At 36.1% G+C, this 13,553-nt stretch overlaps 1 long non-coding RNA gene across 1 annotated transcript in view; it reads right to left on the reverse strand.

Annotated features, from left to right (window-relative positions):
• Window positions 1–5,203: 5,203 nt before the first annotated feature.
• Window positions 5,204–13,553, reverse strand: part of LOC123594212 — a 119,401-nt gene continuing 111,051 nt past the window's right edge. The window contains exon 3 of the long non-coding RNA XR_006710709.1: window positions 5,204–5,856. This is a non-coding gene — a long non-coding RNA (uncharacterized LOC123594212). The remainder of the gene's footprint in view (window positions 5,857–13,553) is intronic.

Genomic DNA, 13,553 nt, shown 5'->3' on the forward strand with positions numbered 1-13,553 from the left:
GGTTGGCCCAGGTGGGCAAGGCTTAGTGTAATGCCTCCGTTCTCCACTAGATGGCGCTGCTTAGCATACTGGGTGGATTGTGGTGCGTGAAGGTGCACATGCACAAGAGCGGGAGGGGTGAAAATGGCGTTACCCAGCTACGCAGTTTCTAGTATCAGAATTCTGTACTCTCCCTGACCAGCAATTGCACACCTGTCCTTTGTCTCTGGCTTCCATCTACTCCCCGCTTTTATACTGTCCGTGACCAAGCTGTCAGGTTGCCAGACAGCACCTCCCTCCTTTGTTTTATCTGAGATGCGTTTGTGTTTCCCAACCCCTCACTTCTGAGGGACTATGGCTTTGAGCCCCTCAGACCTTCTGGGGGAGGGTCTCACCTAGCAATGGCCAGGTGCTGGCCTGCCCTCAGGAACATTCGGGAGACTGCTGCTGCCGATGCCCAAAGACTGTGGCTGGGTGCCAGCCCACCCCTGAAGAATTTCACATGATCGTGTAGCAGCAGCATTTCAGGGCTTATGGAAAATGACAACACACATCTGGTGCCAGACTTCTTTGTTCTAGCACCAGCGAATGTGGTTGTTCTCTGCGGTCAGCTGGGACCTTCGCCCTTGGGGAAGCTGCACAGCCTCTACCAAATGTCCTCCCAGCAGGTGAGCCACCTCTTGCTGTGTGGCGTGAGGACCTCACTCTGCTCCTGGAGACTCATCCTTCCCACCAGAGCACGACCAGGTATTGAGCTGTGGAGTTTTAGACTCTGCGCTTCCCCTGTTTATAGAGTCTTAATGGAATTCAAACCCTCTCCTTTCTCCTTTCTCCCTTTTTTGTTCAGTCCTGTGCATACTCTTTCTTTTGTCTCCAGCTTCTTTAGGGCGGAGGGTGGAGAGGGATGTTTTCTGTACTCTCTCCCTGTTTCCATCCTCTCTCCACAAGCAAAAACAGCTCCCTGCCCTCTGTAGCTTTCTCCCCCAGTTCACCTCTCCACGTGGCATACCTGCTGAGTTCTCTGGTTCAGGTCGTGCAGATTGTTGTATTAATCCTCAAGTCAGTTTTCTAGGTGTGCAGGATGGTTTAATGTTGATCTGGCTGTATTTCGGGGATGAGAGATGCAAAAAAACTTCCATGCTGTTCTGCCATCTTGGCCCCTCTAGGACTGTTTTAAGTGTCGCGTTTCTCCAACACAATTCATTGTTAGATGAACATTAGAGAACATATATAAATATTGCATCGGTATTCAAATTAAGATTGGTCTCCTAGAAAATATATGATGTACCACTTCTGAAAAAAAAAACTGTAAAGCTATGTTTAAGAGGAAGACAGGGGTACAAATCCAACAGAAGACTGTGATAGTGTTCAAGAGGAGGACAAGAGCAAGAGACATATTTTAGATTTTCCCGGCTATAGTGAAGGATAACTGAATCCAGGGTAAATTAAGGTCTAACTTCTATAAAAGTAAATGCAATCTCATGACTATAAATGCTTTCCTAAGGCCCTGTAGACCATGTTAACCTACCTTCATTGTCCCCTAAGGTGAGCAGAAGTGATAAAGTAAAAATCTCTTTGCAAGGTAGTAATTGTTCCCATTCCATGGTGGTAACCACAAAGAAATCTATTTTTCAATTGTATCCTATTATTTTTTTTCCTTTTCACCTTCACACTAACCTCAATGCACTGCTGCCTCTGTTCCATCTTAAATGCAGCAGACAAACTACTCTTTTAGCTGATTTCAGCTTCCACTGCCTCTTCAAACGCTTGTGTGCCATTGCTATCCTTGGGAGTTTTACTAATGGAAGAGATTATTAGGAAGAATAAAAAGCGAATCATAAAATTACTCTTTCTCCCAAACCTCTTTCTTCGGTGGCCCTTGCGACACAACATTGGTTACCCTGCTGATAATTAATAAACTACAAAAAGAAGGCTCTTTTATGAAACCCAACTGCAGGACATTTTTCAAAAACAGTACCTGTGATGACTCAGGCATCAGGTTAATAAAACTAATTTTTCCTGAGGGTTTCAGACAATTTAGGGTAATTATTTTCTTCCATCATTTTCATTTACATGGCTAGAAACAACTCAAAGCATTCCATGTCGGCAGCTAGGGCAGGTGCATTGAGTGAGTGACTAGGATGTAATTATGAAAGCACTCTGGAGGGTCCCATTATTTAGCAAACAAAAGGGGAACGTGTGGCACCCCACATAATTACTGGTCTATCTTCACTAAAGGGCCGTAGTTTGAGCCCTGTTGCTTCCTGACAGTTCAGAATTATGGTCTGTGAAATGGAAAGTCAGTTACTGAATTTGAATGTGCTGGCTACCTGTTGCTCCCACCTCTGATTTGGTTACCCTAGGAAGAAGGAGAGTGTGTTTTGTAATTCCTCTGTGTTTCTCTTTGAAATCTCTTCACACACTTTGCGGAAAGGCGTGTAATCAGTACAGAAACTTTTTCCAAACGTATCTATTTACACAAATGTTTTTTTTTTTTTCTTTCTGTGTACTACTTTAATTAAGCTCAACATACAGGTATTGTCTGGACTGAATGTTTGTGCCATCCCCCCCCCCACCCAAATTCATATGTTGAAACCCTTCCAATGTGATGGTATTTGGAGGTGGGGCCTTTGCAAGGGAATTATGTAATAGGGGTGGAATTGAATGGGATTAGTGCCCTTGTAAGGAGAGGCTAGGGCACTCTGATATCCCCATGTAAGGCTGTGAGGAGAAATGAGCAGTTCTCTATAGAACCTGACCACGCTGGCCACCTGATTTTGAGCTTCCAGCCTCCAGAACTGTGGGCAATACACTTCTGTTGTTTATAAGCCACCCAGTCAATGGTATTTTATCATCCCAAGCTTACTAAGGTAGGCATGTTTAAAGAATATAATTCCAGCTTCCTGTGCTCTGATTACTTCTTGTTACTTTCCAAATTAAGCACAAACTCTTCAACCTGATATTCAAGGAATTTTCACAATCAAACTTCAACTGCATATTCCTGGTTTATCACCACTACCCACTCAAACCCCACGCTTTAGTCAAATAAAAGCCATCAGATTTCTCTGATGACAGGCTCAGACACTCCTGAAGTCCCCTGCATAAAATAATTATAAAATCTCTACCTAATATAGAAAGCAACTGCATGAAGGTACAGGAGTGTCCACAGAAGCAGATTCTGGTAAGGAGTATATTCTCAGAAGAGGGGGAGGTAGGTAGCTACATGAAGTTCCTGCTTTTGTTGTGGACTTTATCCTGAGATTAAGTGCAGCTGCTTGTATGATGCATAAAGTGGTAGAGGCACTAGTGGAAAAATCACTTTTTTTGGGTCTTTTTTGGTCTTCTCTGTTCTTTCTGGCCAGAGAACCTGAAATTTTAAAAATTCACTTGATGGGGGGCGCCTGGGTGGCTCAATCAGTTGGGCATCTGACTTTGGCTCAGGTCACGATCTCACAGTTCATGGGCTCGAGCCCTGCATTAGGCTCTGTGCTGACAGCTCGGAGCCCGGAACCTGCTTCAGATTCTGTGTCTCCCTCTCTCTCTGCCCCTCCCCTGCTCGCGCTCTGTCTCCCTCTCTCTCAAAAATAAATAAACACGAAAAATTCACTTGATGGATTGGACAGCTAAATGGAGATGACAGCAAGGTATATGTGAACCATAAAATAAGTCAGCAGAAATTATTCAATGAGGCCAGGGTAGAAAACAGTATGGAGGTTCCTCAAAAAATTAAAAGTAGAATTACCACAGGATCCAGTAATTCCACTACTGGGTATTTACCCAATGAATACAAAATATTAATTGAAAAAGATATATACACCCCTATGTTTATTGCAGTATTATTTACAATAGCCAAGATACAGAAGCAACCCGAATGCCCACCAGAGATGGATGGATGAAGATGAGGTATATATACAGTGGAATATTATTCAGCCATAAAAAGGAAGGAGATCTTGCCATTTGCAACAACATGGATGGATCTAAAGGTGAATATTGAGTGAAATGTTAATATTAATATTAAGGGAAATAAGTCAGCCAGTGAAAGACAAATACCATATTTCACTCATATGGGAAACTGAAGAAACACAACACGTGAAAAAACAAGCAAAAAAAGAGACAAACAAAAAATCAGAGTCCTAAATTCAGAGAACAAACTGCTAGTTGCCAGGGGGAGGTGGGTGGGGGTGGGGGAAATAGATGCAGGGGATTAAGAGTCTACTTATCATGATGAGCACTGAGTGATGTATAGAATTGTTGAATCATTATATCATACACCTGAAGCTAATATAATACTTTATGTTAATTATACTTCAATTAAAAAATCGAAAACCTTGAAAAAAAAGGAAAATGTATTATTAGGAATGCTCTGAATAACAAATACTTGTGTAACAACAGACTGCTTAGAATACTTAATAAAATGTTTCTCTTCTTTATTCATTTTTATGATGGATTTTATGTTTAATATGTCATAATTTAAAATTCCAAATAGATGCAAAATACATGTGATTTTAACCATCAAAAAAAGGAAAAAAATATTCAATATGGGTAAAGAAAAAGAAAAGTTATAAAAATAAACAAATAGAAGCTCAGTTAACTAATGGATAATACTGAACTTTCCAGCATATGTGTAATTGACACTCCAGAACAAAGGAAAGAGAATGAGACAGAAAAAATTACTTGAAGAAATAAAGGCTGACAGAAAAATTTTGCATATACAGGATGCTTCAAGAAAAAAAAGCAGAATAAACATGAAGAAGCCCATGCCAAAACACATAACAGTCTTACAGTTGAAAACTAATTACAACAACAAAGCTTGAAAACAGCAAAAGAAAAATGATGAATTACATACAAGGGAACAATGATCTGATTAAAAACTGACTTCTGATCAGAAACAATGGCGTCTAGAACAGATGGAACATCTTTTAAAATACTGAAAGGAAAAAAATGTTGGTATAAAATTCTATATTCAGCAAAAATATCTTTCAATAATGAAAGCAAAATAAAGGGACTTTCTAAGAAAAGAAAACAAAAAGAATTCAACACTAGCAGATCGTTACTAAGAGAAATACCAGTGAAAATTCTTCAGGCTAAAGGGAAATTATACCAGATGGAAAGTATCAACTTCAAAAAAAAAAAAAAAAAAAAAAAAAAAAAAAAAAAAAAAAAAAGAATAAAGAACATCTTTAATGGTAAATGTCAAAAGTACATTCAAAAGACTATTATTCTGGCTTTTCTCCTCCTCTTAATTCTTTACGATATATATAACTATTGAAAGAAAAATATATAGCATTGCCTTGTGGTGTTTAATGTAAGTAGATTTTACATACAATAACTCTAGAATAACATATATAACACTAGAATAAAGGAAGGGGTGGTGTATGTGGCCCTTGACTCTTGGAATGTTTTTATATTTTATGTAAAGTGGTATAATATTAACTGAAAATGAATTGTGAAAAGTGAAGGATGTATAAGGAAATTTCTAGAAGAAACTAAAAATATGCCAGTAAGCTAGCTAAAACCCAGTAAGAAAAGTCAAATACAATCCTGAAAATATAGTTAATCTCATTAAAGGGCAGGAAAAAGGTAACTGAGGGACAATAAAGCAAAGAACACCAAAACAAACAAAAGAATGAAATAAAAGGAAATGAGTAGATCCGGACTCACTATTGGTTTTCTGGGGCTGCCATAGCAAAGTAGCACAGACTCAGCAGGTAAAACAACAGAAACGTATTTTCTCACTGTTCTGGAGACGAGAAGTCTGAGATCAAGATGTCAGCAGGTTGTTTGTTCCAAGGTTTCTCTCCTTTACTTGCCAATGGTGTCTCTTCCCTGTGTCTTCATGTGGTTTCCCTCTGTGCACGTCTGCCTCGTCACTTCCTTCTGAAAAGGATTCCAGTCATGTGAGATTCGAGCCCATCCCAATGATCTCATTTTAACTGAGATTTAACTTTTCTTTCTAGGAAGAAAAGATCTAACTTTTTCTTTCTAGGAAGACCCTGTCTTCAAATACAGTCACATTTTGAGGTATTGGGTGTTAGGAATTCAATATATGAATTGTGAGGGGACAAAATTTAACCTATAACATTCACCAATATCAACAGTTACATCAAATATTCATAGACTAAACACCCTAATTGAAAGGAAAACTGGGAAAACAGATTTTTTAAAGACACATATACATATTTTCTAAAGGAGACACATTTTACATGTAAAGACAGACAAATATAGAATGAAAGTAAATGGATGGGAAAAGATAGACTATGCAAAAAATAAGGATAAGAAGGATGGGGTGGCTACATTAGTATCAGATAAAATAGATCTCAAGATAAAAAGTAGTACCAGAAAAAAGAGAAATATTTCATAATAATAGAAGTGCCAGTTCACTAGGAAGATATAACTATAATAGATGACTGTGAATCTATTGACAAAGTTTCAAAACATGGGAAGGAAACATTGACAGAAATTAGTAAGAAATACTAATACATTTCAGCATTCGTGGTTGGATATCTTCACACACTCATCTCCTGGAATTTGCTAGAACAACTAAACAAACAACAGAAGAGTAATGTCTTAAAAGTTATGTACAACACTCTCAAACACATTGACTTCGTCGATATTTACAGAGCACTGCCCAGCAGTGGCAGAATAACATGTTCTTTTTAAGGGCACCTGTCATTTAAGCCAAAATCGATCAAATGATCAGTTATAAAACAAGTCTAAATAACTTCAAAAAGATTTAAATAATACAGAATCTGTTCTCTTGGCACAAGTAAATGATATCAGAAATCAATAATAATATCATAACTAGAAAAATACCAACTATATATGGAAAATAAACAATGCACTTCTAAATAATACAAGAGACAAAGAAAATATCCCAAGAGAATTTAGACACTGTTTTGAAGGAGTTATAATAAAAATACATTATATTAACCTTTGTGGGGCAGAGTTAAAGCAGTACTTGGAAAATTATAGCTTCCAATAATTATATTGGAAAATAAGGAATATCTAATATCAGCGATTTGAGTTCCCACCTAAAAACATCTTTTTTTAAATAAGGAAGAGGAAATTAAAGCCAAAGTGAAGTGATAGAAAGAGATCATTGAAAAAAAAGCAAAATCAAATATTAATTGAAAAATAATAGACAAAAATTGATGACACCAAAATCTAATTTTTTTGAAAATACCAATAAAATCAATAAGCCTCTTGTTGGATTGAAAAAGACAAGGAAAGAAAACACAAATTACCAGTATCAAGAACAAAAGGGCGGCCATTACTACTAATTCTACAAAATTAAAGAGGTAAGAGGAAATGCTATTAATAATTTTAGGACAATAAATTTGACAAACTGGACGAAAGGTAAAAAATTTCTTTTTAAGATTTTTTTATTGTGGTAAAATGCACATAATATAAAATATACTATCTTAACTATTTTGAAGTATACAGTTTAGTGATGTTTAGTGCATCATATTGTTGTGCAAACATCACTGCCATCTATCTCCAGAACTTTTTTCATTTTGCAAAACCAAATCTCTGAACCTTTCTAAAACAATAACTCTTTATGACTTTCTCCCCCTGATCCCCAGCAACCACTATTCTACTTTTTTTTTTTATATCTTCCCTTTTCCACCAACCCCCAGCTTCTGGTAACTACCATTCTACTCTCCATGAATTCAGCTTTATTTTATTTTATTTCATTTACATTCCACATAGAAGTGAGATCACACAGTATTTGTCTTTCTGTGTCTGGCTTATTTCACTTAGCATAATGGTCTCCAGAATTCATCCGTGTTGTCACAAATGGTAGGATTTACTTCTTTTTTTATGACTAAATAATATCCCATTTATATCTATACCACATTTTCTTTATCCATTCATTCATCTGTTAGCAGACACTTAAGTTGTTTTGATGTCTTGGTTACTGGGAATAATGCTGCAATAAACATGGGAGTGCAGATATCTCTTTGAGATAGTGATTTCATTTCCTTTGGATATATACTGAGAAGTGAGTTGCTGGATCAAAAGGTAGTTCTATTTTCAAATTTTTGGGTAACCTCCATACTGTTTTCTATAATGGCTGTACCAGTTTACATTCCCACCAACAGCACCCAAGGGTTCTCTTTTCTCCACATCCTTGCCAACACTTACTACCTTTTGACATTTTGATAATAGTCATCTTAATAGGTGTGAAGTGATATTTGCAATTCTTTGATAATTAGTGATATTGAACATCTTTTAATATACTTGGGAAGATAATAAAAACAGTACACTATGAAAGTCAATTAAATACAAACGAAGGCTGCAATGGAGGAATTGAGGGACAAAAATGTATAAAGGGTACAGAAAACAAAAAGCAAATTGGCAAAAGTAATTCCTTACTAGTAATTACTTTAAATGTAGACATGATTCATTTTCCCATTAAAGGACAGAGATTGGCAGAAGGAATGCAAAAAGATCTACCTGCATGCTAACTACATGATACTCAATTTAGACTGAAAGACACAAATAGGATGAAAGTAAACAAAATAAAAATTATACTTCAAGCATATCGTAAATAAAAGAGAGATGGGATGGCTATATTAATATCAGACAAAATGCAATTTAAGTAAAAAATTGTTACAAGAGACAATGAAGGATATTATACATCAATAAGAAGGTCAATCCATCAAGAAGACATATAGTTATAAATATACACACCCGTGACCGGAAAGCCCCAACATAGATGAGGCAAGAATGACAGCATTGAAGGGGTAAACAGAAAGTTGTACAACAATATGTGCAGACTTCAATACTCCATTTTCAATAATGGACAGAACAACTAACAGAAGATCAGTAAGGGAATAGAGGATTTGAACAGCAAAATAAACCAATTATACCTAATAGAAATATGCAGAACATTCCACCCAACAAGAACAGAATACATATTTTTCTCAAGTGTACACAAAACATTCTCCAAGATAGACTATTTTAGATTATAAAGTCCAAATAAATCTTAAAGGATTGAGATCATACAAACTATCCTTTCCATAGCAGATGGAAAACTGAAAAATTTAGGAATGTATAGAAATTAGTCAACACATTCTTAAATAACCAATAGGTCAAAGAAGAAATCACAAGAGACACTAGAAAATATTTTGAGACGAATGAAAATGAAAATCCAATATACCGAAATTTATGTGCAGCAGAGAAAGCAGTGCTCAAAGGGAAACTTACAGCTATAAATGCATACTTTCAGCCTCACTTTACTCCTTGAGAGACTCAAAAAGGAAGAGCAAACTAAACTCAAAAATGGCCAAAGGAAGAAAATAATAAAGATTAGTGCAGAGAGTAATGGGATAAGGAACGGAAACACAATAGAGAAAATTAATTAAACCAAAAGTTTGTTCAAGGAAAAGATGAACAAAATTGACAAATCATTATCAAGACTGTCTAAGAGGAAAAGAGGGATGACTCAAAATTCTAAAACACACAACTTACTAAAATCGACTCAAGAAGAAAAAGAAAATTTGAATAGATGTGTAATATACAGAGATTGAATCAGTAATCAAAGAGCACACAAGAAAAGCCCAGGACCAGATGGTTTTACTAATGAGTATTCTACAAAATTTTCAAGTATTAACACCAATATTTCTCAAACTCTTCCAAAAAGTAGAAGTAAATACTTCCCAACTCATTGTTTTTTTCAAAACAGTACATTTTATTTGACATTAGGCAACACATTCCCAAATTTATCTCAGTTGTGGTATGTAGATGGCTTTAGATTGCTTTTTGGTGGTCATCCATGCTGAGCAAGATTTTTCAATCTTCAAAACACTCAAAGCTCAAATATTCTGCATTTCACATCAGTTCACAAGTCAAAGTATATCTTCCCATTTATCAGAGCATTTGGCATAGATTTCCTTTTAGATAAAAGGGTAGAGATGAAGTCATTGCCTTTACAAGTGGATGAGTTCACAATTTCATTTATGCCATAAAAGTCAGATGATGATAACATTGTTCTTTTATTCTTTCTCAGTAGTGGTAGTCTGAGGATGCCAGAAACCAAGCCCAAAGAAATAAGGTGTAGCTGGCTGGCACTTCTCATCAGGCTGGCCCATCTGAGTATTACTCGTCTAATTCTTCTCATTGGCCTGGAACGTCTCTTCACATTTTCTCTAGATAGCCTATCTCTTCCTCCACACCCCTCACCAGCCTGATGCTTTCCTTTTCTCATCAGTCTAGAGTTTCTAAGGAAAAGGGAGGACTGGAATACAATGTTACCTATATGTCCATCTCAAGTGGAAAGGAGGTGAAGAGAAATGGAAATGTAAAAACAAACACTCAATAAATGGCTCAACACTGTGATAAAAATTGGCTTCAGACTGGCCTGGGTATAATATTGCCAATCTAAAGATACAGTTCCTTAAAGTAACAGCAACATCAAAAAGGACCATCTTAAAGGAAGTGGGCTTAAATGGAAACATGAGAACTGACAAGGGAGAATGGAAAATGTCCACAAGTAGAGAGGGCAGCAATGGAAAAAATCTGGGGCTTAGCATTCTAATGTTGGGATTTCCTTTGGTCTTGGGGCTTCTATCCTTTCTGGATTCTGGGTCATGGGCTTCCAGCTTCCCACCCCATTTATCCTTGAGGTATCTTTCTCTCTTGGGCCTTCTGTCCATCTAAAGTGGCTGGAGTCCTGGGCCTTTATGTATGTTTGGGCCCTTCCATCCTTGGATCTGAGATCTTTAAGCTAAGGTTTTTATCTCAGGCCTTGGACCTTGTGTCTTAGGTCTCAGGACTTTCATGGGTTCTGGTTCTTAGGCCTTTAGTTTCCCACATTCTGTGATGCCATCATTACCCTCATACAAAAGCCAGACAAACACATCACAGTAAAAACAAACAAACAAAACCCACTTGAGGCCAATATCCCTTATGCATAGAGATACAAATTTCCTCAAGAAAATACTAGCAAACCAAATCCAGCAGCATATCAAAAGGATTATACAACATGTCAAACCAGGGTTTATCGTGAGAATGAAAGTGATGTATTTCATATTTAAAAAATATAAAAATTTTTCAATTCAATAGGCCGTGTCAATTGAGTAAATGAAAAATGCATGGTCATCTCAACCGATGCAGAGAAAGCATTTTGCCTTTTTGAACCTTCTTTCAAAACACAAATACTCAGCAAATTACGAACAAAAGAGTACTTTCTCACCATGACAAAGGCAATGTGGAAAACTCACATATAATGTCAGACTCAAGAGTGAAGGATTGAAAGTATTCCCCCTAAGATCGGTGCAATACAAGGACGCCAGTCTTCACTACTGCTATTCAACACTGTATAGGTAGTTCTAGCTAGAGAAGTTAGGCAAGGAATAGAAAGCCATCCAAACTGGAAAGGAAGTCATCCAAACTAGTTCTGTTCAAAGATGACATGATCATATGCAGACAATCCTTTAAAATAAACAAATAAACAGTGTAGCAGAATTCAGGGTCCATAATCAATACTCCAAAATCAGTTGAGAAGGAATGAGAAATGACAGCTAAATGAGCATTGGATTTTATTTTGAGGCGATGAGAATGTTCTGGAACTAAATAGTAGTGATGGTTGTGCAACATTCTAAACATACCAGATATCACTGAATTGTACACTTTAAGATGGTTAAAATTTTATGTTACGTACATGTTACCAGAGTAAAATCAAAGCCGATTCTTGTGAGCCCTGGTCATGGACTTAAATACCCACTTGGACACTTACCAGCTGTGTGATCTTGGGCAAGTGACTGGCCACTCTAAGTCTCATTCACCATAAATACAAAAATGGGCCTAACAATATTAATCAGGCAGGAATGTTTTAATGATTCAAGATAGTATATATAGCTATATTACTGACTCGATCATTAACAAATATTTAGGAGGTAGCACTGAAGGTTGGGTGGTGGTAATGGCACTGGCATCATTATAAAAATGGCTTTACTAAAAATAAAAATAAAATAAAATAAAATAAAAATGGCTTTACTGGCAATTCCTAAAGCTTAAACTTTGGCCTGGTCAACTAAAACACAAACTAATTAGGTGGTATAATACCTTTATTGATTTCCTGAACAGAAAGTTATACCTTTCCCCGTTTAAAATGAGAGAAAATTAAGATTCTGTGTATTCTTCAAAGATCACTGGACAGCATGATTATTGATACATTATACAGTATGTTATGGCTGTTTGCCTTAATTGAGAGGAATATATTTCACAAACAACAAAATCAGTAAATAAGTAAGAGATATGCCTCATAATACCTTTTAAATTATAATTTTAAAGCTCTGAAAATTTATAAAAATAAACTTTATGATCCACGATGGTCCTGATTACTATAGGCAAAGTTATACACCATTAGCTCTGGAGACTTTTTTGTTTAAATCTCAAGGCTTCAAATGGACACTTTTTGAGTATACATCCTAAGTCTTTCAGTTTCCTGGAAGCATTGCTGAAATATTTGAGTGCAAACAATATGTCGGGCACTACAATGTCCTAGTGCTGAAGATATACCACTAAACAAAAAGAGACATGGCCATACAGTCTACTTAACAAGATAGATATTAAATGAATTGTACCCAAATGTATATTATTACAGTACTTATGAGTGCTATGAAGGAAAATTACAAATGCTAGGAAGGATGTGAGGTAACCAGGGAGGTCTAACTAGGCTCTTTTGGTAAAATGATTACTAAGATCCAAACTTAAAAATGAATACAAAACTTAGTACAAAACACTTTGTAACTAATAGTTAAACTGAAATACAAGATTATATAGGTAGTCCTATGACTTTGAGAGTTGTAGAGACATATTAAAACTATAAATAAGAACCAAATGGAACTTCCAGATATGAAAAACAATATATGAAATTAAAAAATACACTAGATGGCATTAATAATGAATTAGAAACTGCAGAAATAAAGATCAGTAAAATAGATGGTGTAGCAATAGAAACTATACAAACTAAAGCACAGAGAAGAAAAAAAGATGAAAAACTGAACAGAGACATATGAGTTAGGGCAAATTTCAAGTCTTATGATACATGTTTCTTTGGAAGCCCAGAAAAGAAAAAGAGATAGAAATTTACATGAAAAAGTATTTGAAGTGGGTGATCAAACTTGGTTACCTAATTTTAACTCTGCCACTGACCGAGTAAGTTATCGTTTTGAGGTAATGAAACTGATTTGCTTGTATAAAGATTGACTTGATATGAATTTTCACAGAGTAACTTTGTATCTTTGTTCAAACTACCCTATGATCCAAAAATTGCACTACCAGGTTATTTACCCAAAGAACACAACAGTACTGATTCAAAGGGATACATGCACCACGATGTTTATAGCAGCATGATCACAATAGCCGAATTATGGAAAGAGCCCAAATGTCCATCGACTGATGAATGGATAAAGAAGATGTGGTATATATATATAGGTATATGTGTGTATATATATATACATATTACTTGGCAATCAAAAAGAATGAAATCCTCCCATTTACAACAACATGGATGGAGCTAGAGAGTATTATCCTAAGTGAAATAAGTCAGTCAGAGAAAGACAAAT

The sequence above is a fragment of the Leopardus geoffroyi genome, chromosome X, assembly GCF_018350155.1.
Source record: "Leopardus geoffroyi isolate Oge1 chromosome X, O.geoffroyi_Oge1_pat1.0, whole genome shotgun sequence".
NCBI lineage: Eukaryota > Metazoa > Chordata > Mammalia > Carnivora > Felidae > Leopardus > Leopardus geoffroyi.